The sequence below is a fragment of the Xenopus laevis genome, chromosome 7S (genome assembly GCF_017654675.1).
Source record: "Xenopus laevis strain J_2021 chromosome 7S, Xenopus_laevis_v10.1, whole genome shotgun sequence".
Taxonomy (NCBI): domain Eukaryota; kingdom Metazoa; phylum Chordata; class Amphibia; order Anura; family Pipidae; genus Xenopus; species Xenopus laevis.
The window spans coordinates 66511497-66531072 of record NC_054384.1 but is presented as its reverse complement, the minus strand read 5'-3'; the positions used below and the strand labels follow the sequence as shown (position 1 = coordinate 66531072).

General features: G+C 40.7%; 1 pseudogene; it reads left to right on the top strand.

The window, feature by feature from the left end:
- The first annotated feature begins 1923 nt into the window (after window positions 1–1923).
- On the top strand, window positions 1924–15052 carry LOC121396034 (annotated as a pseudogene).
- The last annotated feature ends 4524 nt before the right edge of the window (window positions 15053–19576 follow it).

Sequence of the window (19576 nt, the reverse complement as noted above, 5' to 3'; positions counted from 1 at the left end):
AAACTGGAAAGGATTGTAACTAGCTAGCGTGAGACAACAGCAGTTTAGGCAAAACTAAGGGCCATGGCAAACTGAAGATTTGATTAAATCTCCTAAAAATACTTTCCCTCCAACAATAGTATAAATTGTGGGTAGCAAAATGTGTTGTTTTGTTCTCCCACAATAGAGCAGATTTATCACAGATAACTAATGTCCCTGTCTGCCATCAGCCTAAAGCCATCATGGATATATATGCCAATGGAAGCAAGTATGAAGGTAACACATTCAGGGGAACTGTATCCAGAAGCTGATTTTTGTAAAGTGATAGAAAATTTGATTCTAAACCATGCCTTCCAACATTTGAAAATCAGGAAGAGGGACAAACAGTTATTTTTTGAGCACACTCATTTTGTGGCCACACCTCCTAAATACCATGTCAATTACAAAAATTAGCAGGTTTGGGAAGTCATTTCTGACAAAGACATTTCTGGGGGTTTTAGGGTCATGTTTTATGTAATTACAGTTTGGCTAATGAAGGTGAAATTGCCCTTTAAGATGTGAGTCTCATGTCTCCCGGGAGACCTGCTTATCTTAAATATATGAGCTTGATAAAGGGCTGGAATAGCCCGAAACGTCACTCTGCTAATGGCATGAATAAATAATCATTGATTCACATATCGGAGTGCTGCTGGAATTATTGCTTTAGGCTAAGGCCACACTAGGCGATAGCGCCGCGATTTGACTCGCGGCGACTTTTCGCCGCGACTTTTAATCCGCAATCGCTGGGGAAACTTTTGCGCTGGCGTCTATGGGGAATCGTTGCGTAAAAACACACGCGGCGATCTTTTTTCTATTGTCGCTCGAAATCGCCTAGCTAGGCGATTTCGAGCGACAATAGAAAAAAGATCGCCGCGTGTGTTTTTACGCTAGCGATTTGTCGCGATTCCCCATAGACGCCAGCGCCAAAGTTTCCCCAGCGATTGCCGCTTAAAAGTCGCCGCGAAAAGTCGCCGCGAGTCAAATCGCCGCGCTATCACCTAGTGTGGCCTTACCCTTACAGTGGAGTTTTTCCTTGGGCACAGAGGAACATAGCTGTGCACCCGACGCTGCAAAAGGCGATCTAGTGTAAGTGTGGCACCTTATTGATTTGATTTGATCTGCTTATCTTAAATCGTTACTATTGTATCTTTGCTTATCTGAAATAGTTACAAATGTATCTAAGTGCAGCTGCTGAGTTTTCTGGGCCCTCTGCCAAAAAAGCATCTTTTTTAAATTAAGTTTCAGAAACTTTATTTCATTTTCTGGCATCAGTGCAGAAGGTCAAAGAGAAACTTCAGACATTTTATTAAAAATCTGGGACTGTGGGCTGTTCTAAGCTCCTATCTCATATCATATGTATTAATTGGCAAAAAAATTGAAAGCTTTATATAACTTAAATTACTACTAGACACTAGAGTATATATCTCTGTGAACATTTTCTGCACCTCTAGTACAAACCCCTGAAACAGTAGCTGTCCCCCCACAAAGGAGCCTGGGGAAACAGGGGGTACAGGACCACAGGGTCTGCTGCAATGTATTTCCCCTCACTAGAGCAATAAAGTCTTCCATCTACTGCAGGTAAGTCTGTTGGCAGTGATCTGCCAATAGTGATTATAATCTGGTAGTGTTCTTTAGGTAGCACTAAGGATATGAGAAGTATTACTAAACAAGTTAGTCTCAATCTGTATCTCTCATTAATCCTTGTTTGGGCAAAACAGTCTACATTCTTGTACTTGAGAAGGAATCAAGAATATTGTGATTTTTTTGTTTACATTTCATTATTCCACCTATTTTCAGAAAGTATCCGAATCTTGTTTAGCAAAAAAATAATTTTATTTTTTCATCATTATTATATATTGATCTCAGTACATTTCCCTTTCTGCTTCCACTAAGCATAGTCTTATTCCTCTCCTGCTTTTACCATTCATTCCTACTGTTTTTCCCCATAGGATGATACCATTGCTCCATCTTATATCTCTGATCACCCTAATACCATGCTCCAGTTCAATAGAGGATAACAAGATTCTTCTTGCTGTGGAACACCAGGGATTCCAGGTATACCTGGGACACATGGTAATGCTGGATTACCTGGTAGGGATGGAAGAGATGAAAAAGCTGTGTCCCCTGGCACAAGTGAATCTAAAGGTGATCCTGGAGAACTAGGTAATATTAACTATTTGATTAGATATTGGCACATATGTGTGCTCAAGGGAGTGTTGTTTTGACACCAAAACAAAGCCATTCCCGGCACAGCTTATAAGTGTAGTTCACATTAAAATGACATTTTAATATGATGTAGGCAGTAATATTCCAAGAAACTTGCAAATTTGATTTTCATTCATTATTTTTTGTATAATTTTAGCAACCTCAAAACCCAAATGGAAGGCAAATAGGACAGGATTTGAAAAGAAAGATAACCGGTAAAAAAACAGCAACAAACTTGTGCTCTCACAGTACCTGCATTTCTTTGTGGGTCAGTGTCCCAAATACCAGACAGAGTTTTCTATTGCAGGATGGAAACAGGCTGAATAGGAAGGCGAATCATTTCAAAAACATATAAAACTTCAACTTTGAATGTATACAGAATGGAGCTTGTAAACCTTTCCCATTTAAGAGGCAGTCAGTGATGTTATATATATGATATCAACGTTACATTGACTATTATATCCATGAGGCAGAGATGTTACATTTTTTTTGTATTCTTCCTGGAAATGTTTGTTGAAAAGGACAAGAGGTCCTCTGCAACACACTGCCCAAGCACTTTGCTATTCTCAACATAAAATAAGGTCTTTAGACTGATTTGTGATGGTAAATGTATTCAAGTGCCAATCACTTTAAAAGTGTCCAAGTTGAAATCCATCAGATTCTTGCCCAAAAGACTCATTGCATGAATTCTGCCACTAGATGGCCTGCTATACTTATTGAAATTACAATTGAGCTATGCACATACTGGTTTGCTACTGTCCAGGATGATCTTATCCAAAATAGTTTGACATTGGTAGTTAGATACTTTTGTTCTAACAAAGTTATGTGTTCATCATGCGTGGGGGGGGGGAGATATGTGTTCATGAGAGGGACATGCTTGTTACTTGCCTTAACCCAATTGTCTATATATCCATCATCTTAGCCAGGTTTGAACTGGGAGTCAAAAAAGGCCCTGCCATTTCAAGTACATAGAGGAAACACATAAGCTGGGTTAGTTGTTCAAGGGCTTTTTATACTCCCCACCATGCATGCAGGGCCGGATTTACATAGCGGACACCCCTAGGCCTGCTGCCATTCATCACCCTGTCCCCTCCCCTTCTTTTGTGCACATGCACAGGCCGGGAGCACTGGGGATTGGCACATTGGAAATTTTAAAAATGATTGTATTTCATGATCAGCCCCAGAGCTTCCAGACCAATGTGGGTGTGGTTGGCTTCATGCTGCCCCCCCCCCCCCCCCGTTGGTGGCCTTTCAACAAATCCGGGCCTGCCTGCATGAAACATATCTTGAAGGTCAACCCTTCAACTACCTGCAAACACATATACTTGCATCTAAGTGGTATGTCTTAGGCTCAGACTTGGATATGTCATATTTGTCACTTGCTTTCCCTCGTCCTTTGGGAGTGGCTCTCTCTCTCCCCACATTGTTGTCTTGACAGAGTTTATGAGGTTACCTTTAATCTGTTAAAAGCTTCCAATTCATCAACACATTAGCACTAGGGATGCACCGTATCCACAATTTTGGATTCGGCCGATTCCTTCAAAAAAGATTTGGCCGAATACCGAACCGAATCCAAATCCTAATTTGCATATGCAAATTAGGGATGGGAAGGGGAAAACTTTACTTCTGAATCCTGCTGAAAAAGCCCCTAATTAGAACAGAGCACTTGTGTGCTGTCCATACTGTCCATTAACAGCCCCATCTCCACATGCAAGATGCTTATCACTGTATCTGTCATCAACAGTCGCTTTCATGTTGCAGTGAACTTAAGCAGCTCAATTTATCATCAGTACAGGGTGCATGAAGTTTCTTTCATGAAATGACCTCATGACACATTTAATCCATCCATACTAACATCTTCATTTGACATCAGAGATCCTTGGTTTTGGGACATAGGTCCAGAGGAGCTATATTTCCTTGCAGCTCAAAAAGACTCTCAGATTGTGGCTCTCATGTTAGAACCTTCAGAAGAGGATGCCAATTCTTGACTATGACCAGAACAAAAAACATTGCCATAGTTGTTAGTGTGGAATAAATGTATGCTCCAAAAATATGTCCAATGCCTGATAAGCCTGGACACTATTTTGTAAATCTTGCTTATAGTTTCTGTTCTTCAGTTGACCAGAAAACTATTACTGTTATCAGGATACTATCACACTAGGTTGAGACCTAATCATTCTTGGGGGACCCTAAAGGCACTACTACTTAATTTATAATTTACATTGATCATAAAATACCGGTATAATACTTTCAGAGAGTTGAGTGGGATCATATATAAAAATAGAGGGGCACAGGCCCATAGTAATGTTTAGATTCATCAATTAAACACACTCAAGTTTTGAGAACATAAGTTTGGACTTCTTTCTTCTTTTGTCTTAATAATATTCATGTGGGAATCAGAAGTCAGAGTTAGGGGAAGATTTACTAAAGGGCGAAGTGACTAACGTTAGCGAAAATCTACCAGCGTGATGTCATTTCACTAATTCGCCGATTTACGGGCACAGGTGTAACTTTGCTAGCGAAGGAGATAGACTATAGCAGTAATTGCGCTCTGGGAAGGGAAGTAACTATGCGAATTCACTAAGATGTGGATTTTACTGAACGTTACCTCTTGCACCAGACTTGCCTTAGCCACCTCAGACCAGGCAAAGTGCAATAGAGTAGATAGGACTTCCTCAAAAAATAGTTGAACATTTTTCTAAGTCCCAAAAACGCTGGCAACTTTTAATTTTCAGAGTGATAGGCTGCAAAAGATTGTACATTTTCTAAAATTTCGCACATAACCTATACACTGGGATCATGTGTAGGGCAATATAACAATTCTATTTTATTTTATTAAGGTTTCCCAGGCTTGTGTAGTATAATTTATTGGCTGCAACATATATGTCTATTCAACTTTAACTTCCGCCATATGCAAATTAGCCAACGGTAGCGCAACTTCGATTCGCTTGCCGCAGTAACGCTAGCGCAACTTTGCCAGCATTCGGCACCCTGGACGCAACTTCGGATTTTAGTGAACTAGCGTTGTCCTGCCGAATCTACACCTGTCGAAGTGTTGCGATGTGAGTGAAGCGGACGCTAGTGCAATTTCGTCGCTTAGTGAATCAGCCCCATAGTTTGACTATGATAATCACAATAACCCATAACAGATCTACTAAATGCTACCACCCAAAAAGCAATATGACTGATTGCAGACGAATATACAATATACAGTATATAGTAGTGATGTGCGGGCCGACCCGATACCCGCGGGCCACCTTCAAATGCCGGCATCCGACTTCCGGGTTCCAGGTTATACTCTCCCGTCTGCGCGCCCCACACCTTTTTGTGACATCATTGTGACGGCGGCGACGGCGGCGCTGGTCTATAAAGGACCCCCGGAAGCGAGGGGGCACAGATAGTCTAATTTCTTACTTTTTATAAAAAAGTAAGTTCCAAATGACAAAACAATTGATGAAAATTAAATAGTCATTCAAAGTCACTGAGTCCAGATGCCAGTTTCTTCATAAAAGTCACACAAGGTTGCAGTCACCTCAGGAAGTAAATCAATCCTCAGTAATCTTGAACATTTATAAAATGTGCAGGGTGTATGGGTGCAGGCCCATAGTAGGTTTTTAAAGATCCTTCCAATCTTTATAAACGCTTATTATCCCACAGGAATTCCAGGTGCTCGAGGTTTCCCCGGTATGGCCAGTCCTTCTGGTTTACAAGATGAGAAAGGGGTGCAGGGAAAATGTGCTGTGTCCTCCTGCTCTGCATTTAGTGCCAAGCTATCAGAGTCTCGCACATCACCCATACCTGGGCAACCTGTTCCCTTTGAAAAAGTATTAATAAATGAACAGGGGCATTACAAGCCAGAAACTGGATGTTTCCACTGTGTTGTACTTCTTCATCCATGGCACTGTCTTCCGTGGATCACTTCACCTGCAGCCATGGGCGTCCACATATAGAGGCAAGTGGGGGGGGAGGGCACTGCCCCCCTGGACTTGTACTTCATGCCTATCTTGCCCATGTGCATCTGTAATGGCAAAGCCTGGGACCCTGAGGGAGAAGGCACTTACCCCACCACACGATCATCAGTGTCAGACTGGGACACCAGGGGCCCACTATCAGTACTAATATTCTTCCTCTCCTCACTCAACCGCTATTCTCCTCGTCTCTTTTCTTTACATAATATAATACTATCATCTATTATTCCATCTATTTAGTCTTTTTGTTCTCATAGAAATAAAGAATGACCATGAACTATGCTAAATGTTTAGCAGCATGAGGGCCCACTGATACCTGGGCCCACCGGGAGTTCTCCTGGTATCCCTGTGGGCCAGTCGACACTGACTCTAGGTAATTACACCTGGTGAAAACATTTTTTATTATCATACCTCCTTTGTCTTTGTGTTGCCTGTGAAAATGTTATGTGCTGCTCATACACCATATGACTTCAAGTATTTATATAACGTAAATGATACACTTTGTCCCAACTCACTGCAATGTTGCTTCATTCAGTAACTGCTTAGACATCCCACTATGCTGCACAATAAAAACTGCCTAGATAGTATCTCAAAAATTAGTATATTTCTTTTTTTTTAAAAGGTATTGTGTTGAGTTACAAACATGAAGTATAATGTGCAGCACTTTTGAGTAGTTAGCGGCCCCTGAAATGGTGCATTTTGGTCGAGAGAAATACCATAAAACGGTCATCTTGGGCATTCCTCTGGGCTTACCAGAACTCTGCTGTAATATGTAAGTGTATAGAATCCCTTTTGGTGTACTTATCTAGATGTGCCAGAAAGAATCCAAGTACAGGTATCTCATTCCTGTGCTCTGACATACACACAATAGGCTTAATTTGTTCGAAAGTGTAGCCACATTAACAATAGATATCACTTGCAAACATAGATCAGAGCTAATGTACTATTCCATGTTCTGAAATAAATAGCACAAGCAGTGCTGTTGGTTCCCTCGTAAAGATTTCATGATATTGAATATTTTAAGGTACTAACATTTAATTTCAGATAATTTGTTTCTCTCCTAGGGCTGTATATAAATCCGATGCCCCCCTAGGCACCTGACCTAAACACGCCCCCTACACTGTGCGCATGACATCACTTCCACCAACCAATTGCCTGCATGATCCCTTTATCTATAATACCCTCATTCATACTGTATGTCTAAACTACTGGTCTTGCTGTTATTTAACCACCCACAGCCTCAGTATTACCCTGTTGCTTTTACAGAGGGAATTGTGTAATGCAATTTTAGCTTGTATAACCTTCCTCCATACAGTACAGCTAGCTATGTTCAACCCTGTGTTCATTCCAGGAGTCTGATTCTCAACATCTGTTTTATAAAACCTCTATAGATTATACCTTCTTACACTAATAAATGGGTGTGATAAAGGCTGGGCAGTGTCAAGTCTATATAAAAATCCCACCTAATCCAGCTGCAACCCAGTATAATTTGTCTTTGTTATCATCTACTGAAGAGGTTAAATTAGTAGATTCCTCCCTAATTCGAGGGAATTTTAGACAACTAAGGTAAAAGAGCATGAGATGATGATTCTAAAACAGAATTTGGTTGCAGATCTCCATGTAACTGATTTTCTCTCTAAATATTCAATTTCCATGGCTTCCGTAAACCAACACAGGCCATCAGGGCCCTTCTAAACTATGGGGTCGGCCCTTTTCCAAAGGCCCAAAGGGAGGAGTTCTCAGAAGGCCAGATAGGGTGAGATTTAGGAAGGATATTTATTGGCTCTCAGTATTACTTAGGTTTAAAAGTCCTATGGAGGATAGTAGGACTGACACAGCAGTTATATGTTGTTTCACTTTCATTGTCCGGAACCAAGGAGAAACATAACCAATGTGACCATTTCCTGAACTCTAAGAGCCTTATTCTAATGTCTCTCCCTCCCCCTCTATATATTATCCCTGCCAAATCCCTAGCCCAATACCACAATTAAAGATACACACAATGACTTTGTGGTTAATCTGTGTAATTCACAGCTTTATTAATAATTAGATAAACTGTGCTTTTTGATCGCAAGGAAGGCAAAAAACCTCTGAGAAGCCAATTTTCTTCTCTAGAGGGAAAAATTCCTTCCTGACCCCTTAAAGGCAATCGGATTTGCTCCCACGATCAATGCGCCAAATGGAATCAAGGGAAGTGGGGGGGGATATGGTAAGGTAAGGGACTGCGGTGAAAGGATGAGAAAGAGAAGGGAATATGGCAGCATAACCATGGACACATTTAAGCTGCATGAAGAATGCTGCATTCCTTTCCATTCCATTGGCAGCCTGCAGACCCCCATCTGAGGGATGGAATGAAAAGGAATGCAGGGTCTACCAAGTGGCTTAAAGGAGTTCCTGTGTATAACACCATATTTTGGATAAAGGGGAGGAACCACTGGTGGAACTATAGTGGCTGAAAGCACCGCTGGTGAAAGTGCAGTGGATGAAAGGGGGGCATCACTGGTGGAATTGAGATGTCCCATAGTTACTGCTGTTTCCTGAGGATGTGGTGCCTAGACTGAGGTACATCGGTATTTGGTACCAAGGAAACTGCTGGTGGTGCTGGTATCATTTGCCGAGTTGATCCGAGGACCACCTGTAAAACCAAACAAAATAACTCAGACTACATATTTTTTTTACGTTAGCAAGTGATATACCTGTAAAATCCTTATATGGGTATGGGACCTGTTATCCAGAATGCTTGGGACCTGGGGTTTTCTGGATAATGGATCTTTCTGTAATTTGGATCTTCATACCTCAAGTCTACTAGAAAACCATGTAAACATTAAATAAACCCAATAGGGTGAATTTGCTTCTAATAACTTTATCTTAGTTTGAATCAAGTACATGAAACTGTTTTATTATTACAGAGAAAAGGGAAATCATTTTAAAAAAATTGGATTAGTTGAAGTATATGGGAGATGGACTTTCCGTAATTCGGAGCTTCTTGGATAATGGGTTTCCGGATAACGGATCCCACACCTGTAATATTTAGGAGCACATTAAGCACAAATCAGGTGATTAAGCAAAATGAAATGTTTGACCAAGTGTGGGAAAGAAAAGGATGGATTATATACGGCACCTGAATATCTCTCATTGTTCTTAATTCAGTATGGCCTTGTTGATCTTCTCTAGCTCTTTGTAGAGGTGTTTCAGGTGGGCCTTGATGTATCTGTTGTCCTGCCAGAACTCGTTCTTAAGGTGTAATTTCCACCATTTTGTGATCTTCACGCAGTCCTTGGCCATCCACAGATCGTAGAGTGCAAACCTGATGTCAAAGGTGATCTTGTCCCTGATGCACTCGAGATAAGGGCCCGCGAGTGGATCCTCAAAATCCCTGATCTCAAAGATGCCCAGATCAGGCGAGATCCACGGTGCGGGCTAGAAAAATGTAAGAAGCAAGAAAACATTGAGGTCAGGGCACACACTATGCTAAACCCTGTTCAATTTCTGTTTCGTTGTATTTACGCAGAAGATCTGACATGTTTAGCATTGGGTTAGCCCCCCTTTTAACCCCTTGGATACCTTTCGCAGCAGTCAGAAAATAAAATGAGGAAATTAGCTGTGAGCACCTTTACCTTTTCAAAGCGCCACTGGTAGTAATCCGGCTACTTGCACTCATGCCCATCTTTGCTGTTCCTGTAATATAAAATAGAGATTTGGGAAGGTTAGAATTAACGTAAAGATGTAAGACCCCCAAATAAACACAATAAAGAGGTAAAATCAGCAGCATATTTAAACCTTATTTACTAAGAACCCTTTTCATTCAGAAACTATGGTTTTAATATGGTTCCAATTAGAAACAAATGCTTACTTATGTATATAGAATGCCCCTCCCCACCAGCTCCCCATGTCCCCATTTTAAGACAATACCATCCATTTTATTTGGTCCACAAATCAGCCCATTATTTCTGTCAGGGCCCTACTTTCCTCTGGATCAGCAGTTACACAAAAGGTAGACCTTGATGGACGTGCGTCTTTTTTCAGCCACATCTACTGTGTAATACATATTACAGATGGGAACAGGGCCGCCATTAGAAATCACAGGGCCCCATACAACAACATTTTTGGGGCCCCTGCGCCTCACCCACACTGGCACCTGAGCCCCACCCAGATACCACCCACTCCACATCACAGTTAAAAGACCACACAGACATCAGCGCTAAAAACGTAACCCCCCCACATACAAGTTATAAAAAGCTATTGATGTTCAAGTCCCCTTTATATGTTAAAAAAATTGGGGCCGCAAAGAATATTTTTTTTTAAAAAAAAACATTGGCTCCAGGGCCCCCTAGAATTGAACTCATGGCTTCAACTTCGCCTCCTTTTGTGACTTTGAAAAACATTGGCGCCAGTTTTTTAAAAAAAACATTGGTGCAAGGCCCCCTTGACAATTAAAAAAAATTGGGACCGCAAACAATATTTAAAAAAACAAAAAACACATTGGCTCCAGGGCCCCCCTTACAAGATAAAAAAATTGGGGCCCCAAAAAATATTTTTTAGAAAATATTTATTGGTGGCAGGGGCACTATAGAATATTAAAATAATACATTGGTGGCCAGGGGATTTAAAAAAAAAAAACACAAATTGGTGTTCAGTAAAATTGAACTCATGGCTTCAGGACTTCGCCTGTTTTTCGTGACTTTGGGTCTTTTTGCCGCTTCGGGACTTCGGCTATTTTCGTAGCTTCGGGTTTTATCGCCGCTTCAGTAGTTCGGCTGTTCGGGTTTTGAAAAATGGCCGCACGGCTCGGGGGCGCTCTCAAGGGGGGCCGGGTCTCTTTCAAAAGTGCAGCACTGCTGGGCCCCCCTTCATGCCCGAGACACTTGTCCCTCCCTGTCCCCCCCTGATGGTGGCCCTGGATAGGAAAATGCAGGATCCTTACCTTCCTCCAAATAACCCACAATGGGTTGGGCAAGTTGTTCTTCTGCTCCTGATGAACGTTGATAGTCTTTAAAAAGACTTTTGTGTTTCTTCTTTATCTCCTTCTGCTCCTGGGAATCGTTGAGAATCACTGAGAATCGATGAGAATCGCTGAGAATCGATGAGAATCACTGAGAATCACTAGGAATCGCTGGGAATCACTAGGAATCGCTCGTATTTCACTTTGTGGGAAGAGAAAGAGAGAGAAGAGATTGTGAACTAAACCCTCTCTGCCATATATATCTGTATATACTGGATTTCCCTTAATAGCTCAATACGGCGCTACTGAATATGGTTGTGCCTTATTAATAACCAGTAACACCAATCAGCAGCAACTTTAATAGAATGAAGAAGCTGATTGGGAGAGACTGGTGATTGGTGCAATCAAGGGCCCTAGACACCCCTGCTAAAAAGGTTGGGTCCTGTGACACAATGCACAAACTAATAGTTAAATGAACACTTGGAATCACCCTCATTCGTTTCTTTGGCAATTGCTTTCACCAGGGCTCAATTAAATTGAATTTAGAAATGATTTGAGTGATCATTTGGGAGTGAGCATTTGGTTGGCCATACACTGAACTGGGAAAACACATGGGATCAAACATCCAAATCCCCCTCTGTGCCATTGCTGTAAAGCTGTATGTTACTGGCAGAGTGTAATAGGTGCAGAAGACACTGGTGAGTAATGGCCCACTGGGGCTTTTCATAACCAGTCAATCTCTGATCATTGCCCCTGCACCCATAACACAAGGCACCCTAATTCTAGGCTTGTGCTACTTGTCTTTCTTCTTAGGTCCTCCCTTACCCATCATCTACTCTAATGTTGAGGCCACTAGGATGAGTGATGAGTGGGACAGTTGGCCAATGGCAGTTGGAAAAATGGCAGTTGACAGTTACAGCTAAAAAGCAGCAGAGTAAATGGTCCTAACACTTCAAAAGCTGTAACAAATTAACAAAAAAATACCAAACATACTATATTCTATAACAACAAGTCAGTCACAGGGGGTGCTGGGAATTGTAGTTAAGGCACAGCTAGATAAGCACAGGTTTTGAGTCAGTGGGACAGCAAGTTCGCATGTTGTCTCACTCCCCTTAGCAATGGCACACAGGCAGATTTTGGGTACTTTGGCACCCACAAGTTTTAGAAGTTTGGGCAGGGCTGCCACCAGAAACCATTTTCAAGGCCCCTCATTGATTGTCCCCTTCCTTGTAGTTGTACCCTTTGTACCCTCCTGATGGCTTATAACCAAAAATTCTCCCCCCCCCCCCCTTTCCAATGGAATTGGAAAAGTTGGAACTGGAAAGACAAACTGACATCTCCAATGGACAATTTCATGACAAGCACCTACCCAGACAATTACAATAGCAGGTAATAGTGGGGCAATTTTGGGAGCTTTGGCCTCTAGACTAAAGTTCGGACTGGGATTTAAAATGGCCCTGGCATTTGAGACACACAGAGGCCCTCACAGCCCCCCCGCCAGCAGCCCAATAAATAGTGACTGTCTATGGCATCTTACAGCAGCCCCTTTGGCATTTGCCAGATCTACAGATTGCCAGTCCGGGCCTGGCTCTAGTCCCCGCACTACTATAAATCATGGGAAGCCCACATGCCCCCAAACTAACCCCTTGTATCATTGACTTTATGTCCCCCCCCATAAAAGGTCTGTTCCACTTACCTCTGAATCCAGAAATGAAATACTGGTCACTTGTGCCTGAGCTGTTAAGTCACCTTCCCTGGCAGCTCTCAGCCAATCAGTGTTGAGCTGGGAGTGATGTCATCCTCAAGTAAGGCATGATATACCAGTAATTTGCAGCCAATCACATCAGTCACACACATGTGCATTTATGAAAATACAACAAATAGAAATCAAACATAAGCAGTCATAGAACCCGGGCCACCATCAGAACTCACTGGTCGCTGACTGGACTCTCCCATGCCCCAATGAAGGAAGGTCCTGCTGAGATCTCCTCTCTTAGCCCATAAGCTACAACTCTGCTACTGGTTCTGGCTTTGAATGCTGGGAATTGTAGTTTAGCAGTGGCTAGAGAGATTCAGTTATGGGATCACTGAGGCAGACAGTATTATTCTATTGGGAATATGTTTTTTCACTTTAGTCTTTTGCAGCTCTTTATGTTTGAATAGGAATAGTTTTCTTGTTTCAAATGTTCTACCTCCCTAGCATCCAGGCAGAGGCTTAATAGACATAGAAAGGCATAGTATCCCTTGAAGCTTGCAGCCTATTGCCAATTGTTACTTGTGGGCCGCCCCCCAAAACCTGCCATGTTAGGCACAGGCCCCGGGTGTCTTTAATATAAATACGCCCCTGTCCTCTCCAAGAGATAACACGGCTCCTACATCAGAAGCAGTTTCTGGAAACCGCAGATATTTTGTATGTACAATACTGTAGCAGGGTGCTGAGGAAGGCATCCACCTTCTAATTAAAGGGGTGGTTCACCTTCAAAACACTAGTTGTTTTCCGATAGATCACCAGAAAGAATGACTTTTCCAATGACTTTCTATTTTCTATGTGTCACAGTTTTTCTATTATTAAAGTGTAAAGTGTCATTTTTCACCTTCTGAAGCAGCCCTGGGAGGGGGGGTCGCCGACCTGGTAAATTGTGGATACATTTAGTTGATACATTTAGTTGATACATTTCTCATCTTTGTCCCTGCTAAGCAGAATCTCTGGCAGTGGAGTAACTAGATGCTACTGGGCCCCACAGCAAATTAATTTTAGGGCCCCCAACATTTCCAGAGGTTGTCCTGTTTAACCAATATATATTGACATTTCTCATTAATTAGGGCCTCATAGGCCCCCTATACCTCCTGGGCCCCCTGCAGCCGCAGGGTCTGCTTCCTCTGTAGTTACGCCCCTGATCTCTGGGTTTCATTAGAGGCAGCTGTTAGAATTGATACAATAGTTGCTAATACTCCAGAGATGCTGCTGAGAAATGTATCAACTTAATGTTGCCAAATTGTAACAGTTCAGAGTCTGCACCTGATTTACTGAGCTGCTAGAATCAAACACCAGAGACAGGAACATTCAACTTTCAACTTAGATTTTGGAAAAACAGTAAAAAATAAATAATGGGAAGTAGTTAAAAAAAAAATTTCATTTCTGGGAACAATCTAAAAACAGCTGAATTGAAAAAAGTGTTTGGAACGTGAACAACCCCTTTAAATCTGACAAGGACAGTGTTTGCATGCAGTGCTTCCTTTAATGAGGACTGAGAGAAAAACACATTGTTTGTTGCATAATATTTCCACACACACACATTCCCTCTCTCACACACACACACATATTAATAAAGGATATTCTCTTGCCATATGTAAATGAAAAAAAAATGGTGTAAAGTCAGTGAAATGTATTATGCATTAAATATTGGTGGGGCCACAAAAAGTTGTATAACATATGGAAATATTTAAAATGAGGCTATGTAAAATGGAGGCATCACTGTATGTATCTAGTTGTAACAGGAACTCTAGAGGGAATAACTTTCTACAAACCTCTGGCTAGTAATTTTGTTAAGAAAGTAGAAAATACCAAGTGTTGTCCCTGGCAAACAAGGAGTTTGTGTCACTAACAGAATGGCAATGCTATACATGTGCAACAGTTACTACTCTATATATTTATAGAAAAGCTGTTGTTAGGTTTGTGTGGAAACCAAATGTGGGTACAAGTAATTTGTGTTATATGTTTTCTTCCTTGCCCCCCCCAGGAAAATTTGAGATTTCTAAAATTCTTATCTTATAAGCAATGCTGATTTCTTTGCGTAAGCCCAGTGGGCAGGCCTCGGATTTTCAAACGGGGCCCCTGTAGGCCATGTCTACTCATCTCCCCCTCTCTGTATCTCTCTTTTAACATCTCAACTGACTGATTTGTTTTTTAGGCTTCTAGAATAGCCCAATGCACACCGTAGTAAAGTGTAGCACACCATGGTATAAGACATGGTGTCCAGAGTGCTCGGAACCTGGGGTTTTCTATAATTTGTATCACCATGTAATAATTTAAACATTAAATAAACCCAATTGGTTTGCATCCAATATGGATTTATGCAGCTCAGTTAGGATCAAGTATAAGGTACTTTTTTTATTTTAGAGAAAAGGAAAATCATTTTAATTTTAAATTCTAATTATTTCAAATGGAGTCTATGGGAGATGGCCTTCCTGTAATTCAGATCCTTTCAGATAAGGGGTTTCCAGATAACAGATCCATACCTGTATGTGCAAAAACAAAAAAAAATGCTTCAGAATATATTTAAAACTTATATACAACAATAAAGCTACATTACTAAATGTATTCATTTTACATTGGGGCTATTCTAGCAGTTGTATTTTGTTCTGTTTTGGTGAGGAAAATGGCAAAACCTTCACACCCATATTAATATACTTATATGTTTCTAATATGGAATATGAAAAGTAATTTTCCGTATGAGTGCCCTCCTTACATTAGATTTTGTCAATGATGAGTTAAATCTCTGAAATCCAAGGAAGAGACTGAGAACAGGCCAAACTAGTATGGAGTACAATGGCAGCTAATTTTCTGTAGGAATATCTTTTTGAGCTCATTTCACAAGGGACTGCTGGAAAAATGCCATTATTGTAATCTGAAGAAGGAATCGCTGTTGTTTGATTTCCAGTGCTGTCAGAGGAAAACCCTTGAATTATGGCTCATGTAAACGGTTTTAGTGCAGATAAACACGCAAAATCCCAATAAAAAGAAAGTTATAAAAAAAAAACACGTAGCTTCTATTCTCTTGCAATACTCTCTTTTCCATTTGACAGTACAAGAAAGCAATCCTGATGTCTGTTCTTCTCCCTGATGTGGTAAATCTATTGCCTGGATGCCTCTAGCCTTACATGTTCTCCTCTTCTGTCTCTTTGAGCTTACATGAAATTTCTTAAATGCAATATAAAAAAATGATATACATATATTTTTTGGTGTCTGTTGGTACGGTGCTACTGCACATGGCCTAGGCCTAGGAAAATGTTGATTTTCCTTCTAACTATCCCTCATGTGTCTAGGGCACCCTTAAGGTATAAGAATTGCAGCTCCAGTGCTCATGCAATGTTCTGGAATGTTCTGGAATGTGGTGGGTTTGGTTCCATTCAGCCATAACAGCCATAGTGAGGTTAATAGGGTTGCCATCCCATTAAACTCACTAATTGCTCTGTATTTTGAAGTGCTGCCCTGGTCAAACTTCCTGCTTGGTTTTTCAAATTAGGAAAACCGGGCAGGATTCCCCATGATTGACACTTGCGATTGGCCAATTGTGTATCATAGCCCAGTCCGTCCGCATCACAACCCCTCTTCTGTCACGGCCCCGCCCCCCTACTGGTCTCCACCGGTTGAAAAGGTGCCAACCCAAGAGGTTAAGCCACTGATGTAGGGATAGGCCTGGCTCGCAGTTGCCATTGCAGTTCATCTCACAGGTGTTCAGTTGAGGTCAGGGCATTATGCAGCCAGTCAAGTTCTTTAACTCACATCTCAGCTCCCCATTGTGTTACAAACCTTGTTTGTGAATAGGGGGATTTTTTGTGGCTAAAATAGGAAAACCTGCCCCTCCAGTGGCCCTACACCATCTACATCCATCTGCATAGCCATTGTATAGTAGTTGCAGTACATTGTAAATACATTTTGTTATCCTTATAAAATGCTGGTCAAAATGTTGTTCAAAGCAAATTTATCAAGGTTTTAAAGGAAATTGAGTAAATAGATAGGCTGTGCAAAATAAAACATGTTTCTAGTATAGTTAGTTAGCCAAAAATGTAATCTATACAAAGCTGGAGTGACTGGATGTCTAACATAATAGTCAGAACACTACTTCCTGGCTTTTTCAGCTCTCTTTGTTTCCACTGATTGGTTACCAGGACAGTAACCAATCAGTGAATTGAGGGGGGTCGCCACATGTTGCGTCGTCACTTCCAGTTGAATCCAGTCACTCCAGTCTTTATAGATGACATTTTTGGCTAACTAACTATATTAGAAACATTTTTTTATTTTGCACAGCTTATCTATCTTTCACGTACATTAATCACTTTCTTACATAGCCATTCCCACATCCTTCCTCCCATAACCGCAACAGAGAGGAGCTGGAATAATAAGAACTATCCTCAAAACAAAATCTTACAGCCTAACTAACCATTTCCGTAGGTATACAATAGTGTGCTAAGAGAGAGTCTTGGTTTCTGCCATCCAACATTCAAGCTTCACTCATTCATCTGAAGTCCATTTATAAGGGAAAAGCTTACAACACCACATATATTTAAACCATTAACGACAGTATCCCTTAACCCAAAGTATAAAGGTATTGTATCTAAGTAAGACAGTTAACTTCATTTAAAATGAATATTTAAAGTCATTTGCACTCTCTCAGGACTTGAGTCTTTTAAACTGTATTATTATTATTTTTTATGAATATGTATTTGTAAAGCAGAAAAATATGCTGCAGTGTTTGTATAATAAATGGGTGTATTCATTAAACACACAGGAAAATACAAAAAAGAAACACTAATAACCAATACAAAAGGCACAGAGGGGCCCTGGCCAAAAAATGTATTAGCTACTGTATGTCTCTCATTCAAAACAATCACTCCAGCCACTATTTTCCAAGAGGTGGACATGACTTACAATGTCAATCACTGAACCAGTGTTCCTCCTTAACTTATCATTACTCTCTGTACTGGACCTACAGTACATTAGACACACTGTACATATAGCATGACTTCTTGTCCAGTTAATCAAGGTCATATCTAGTCAATCAATTAAAGTATAACCTTTATTATAAATCCATTAAAGATTGGGCAACTAAATGTACACAAATGACAGGTTAAAATAATTCATATCATTGCGACATAGTACATATTTGATCAGCTTGGGATAAAATGTATTCAACTCCTATCTGCTGGCAGTCAATTCCCCCCCAAGAGTCAAAACAGCATCTTTCCATCCAAGTAATGACTTAATTAATGAGCTATAGACACCCACAAAAGCACCATTCTCAATAAAAATAATTTGACCCAAACACCTGGGGTCATAGCAACCAATCAGCAAGTGGCATTTTTCTTCGTCAGCTGTTTCAAAACAAACATCTATTTAGTTACTCTGGTTGATAGATGTTCGCAAATGTATGACTATTTATTAAAATCACCCTGTACATTTCTTAACTATTCGTGTCACCAACGTGAATTTCTCTATAGCTTTCTCAAAACAAGGGATTGCTCACAGATGCAAAAAAAATAAAAAAAACGGAGAAGACAAGTGGATACATTGTTATGGCATGAGTAGATGTGTCACATACACAGCAAATAAGGTCATGCTATTGGGTCAGCTTTTGATAGACTTGCAAATCTCACTGATCCGAACCATGCAAGGAAGATACTGTAACATGATTTCTAAATCCTCTGACTGTGTAATGAAAGATAAATATTGTGGAGTATACCAAAAGTCCCAAGGAGAGTGGAAAGGGGCAGTGACACTGAAAACACAGTCCAATCCTTGGGATTCTCAGTCTAAGAAGGCAGACATTTGCATCTCTTCACTCCAAATTATCTCAGTTCCCATGAGGAAAATCCCCACCCCTAGCACCCAGGTTAACCCTTTCTATGACACAAGTCTTTAGTGCAGATGATTCTCTCTCAAGTTACAAAAGGTCTGGCCACTGCTGTTAAATTACTTCCGTAACTGAATAGTTGCAGGCCAGTTATCATTGTGGCCTACATAAAAAATCTGACCCATGCTGTGGCGTTGACCATCTGCTAGAAACACCCTTGTGCCGGGGCTCGGTCTAACCCACATTCTGGAGTTGACCAGCTGCTACAAATAATAAAAAGTCAATATTGTACACAAATAGAGGAAGAAAGATTGCCAGCACATGGTTTGCCTTTAAAAATAAGTGGCATTTTCTCAAATTCACGACTTGTAGCTTGTATTCTTATCCAGAGAGTAAATTCTGTTATATTATATAATTTTTTAAGCTTATGGCACATGGTGCTTTTTTACTGCCACTGCCTTTTATATGCACATCAACCAGGGTGCTGGCCATGTAATACTGTCAGAAGTGAAAGTGACAGACAAAAATGCCCTTGTGCAACTAGTTTAAACATTAAAACATAAGTATTACCTAAAGTTAAAATTTTTGATACAGAAACAAAATTATCAGGCCAAGACACTTTTAGTTCCAGTGATTCAAAGTTATACAGGTATGGCATCTGCTATCAGGAAACCTATTATCCAGAAAGCTCGAATTACAGAATGGTCTCCCATAGATTCCATTTTATCCAAATTTTTTAAAAATTATTTCCTTTTTCTCTGAAATAATAAAACAGTACCTTGTACTTGATCCCAACTACGACATAATTAATACTTATTGGAGGCAAAACCAGCCTATTGGGTTTATTTAATCTTTCCATGATTTTCTAG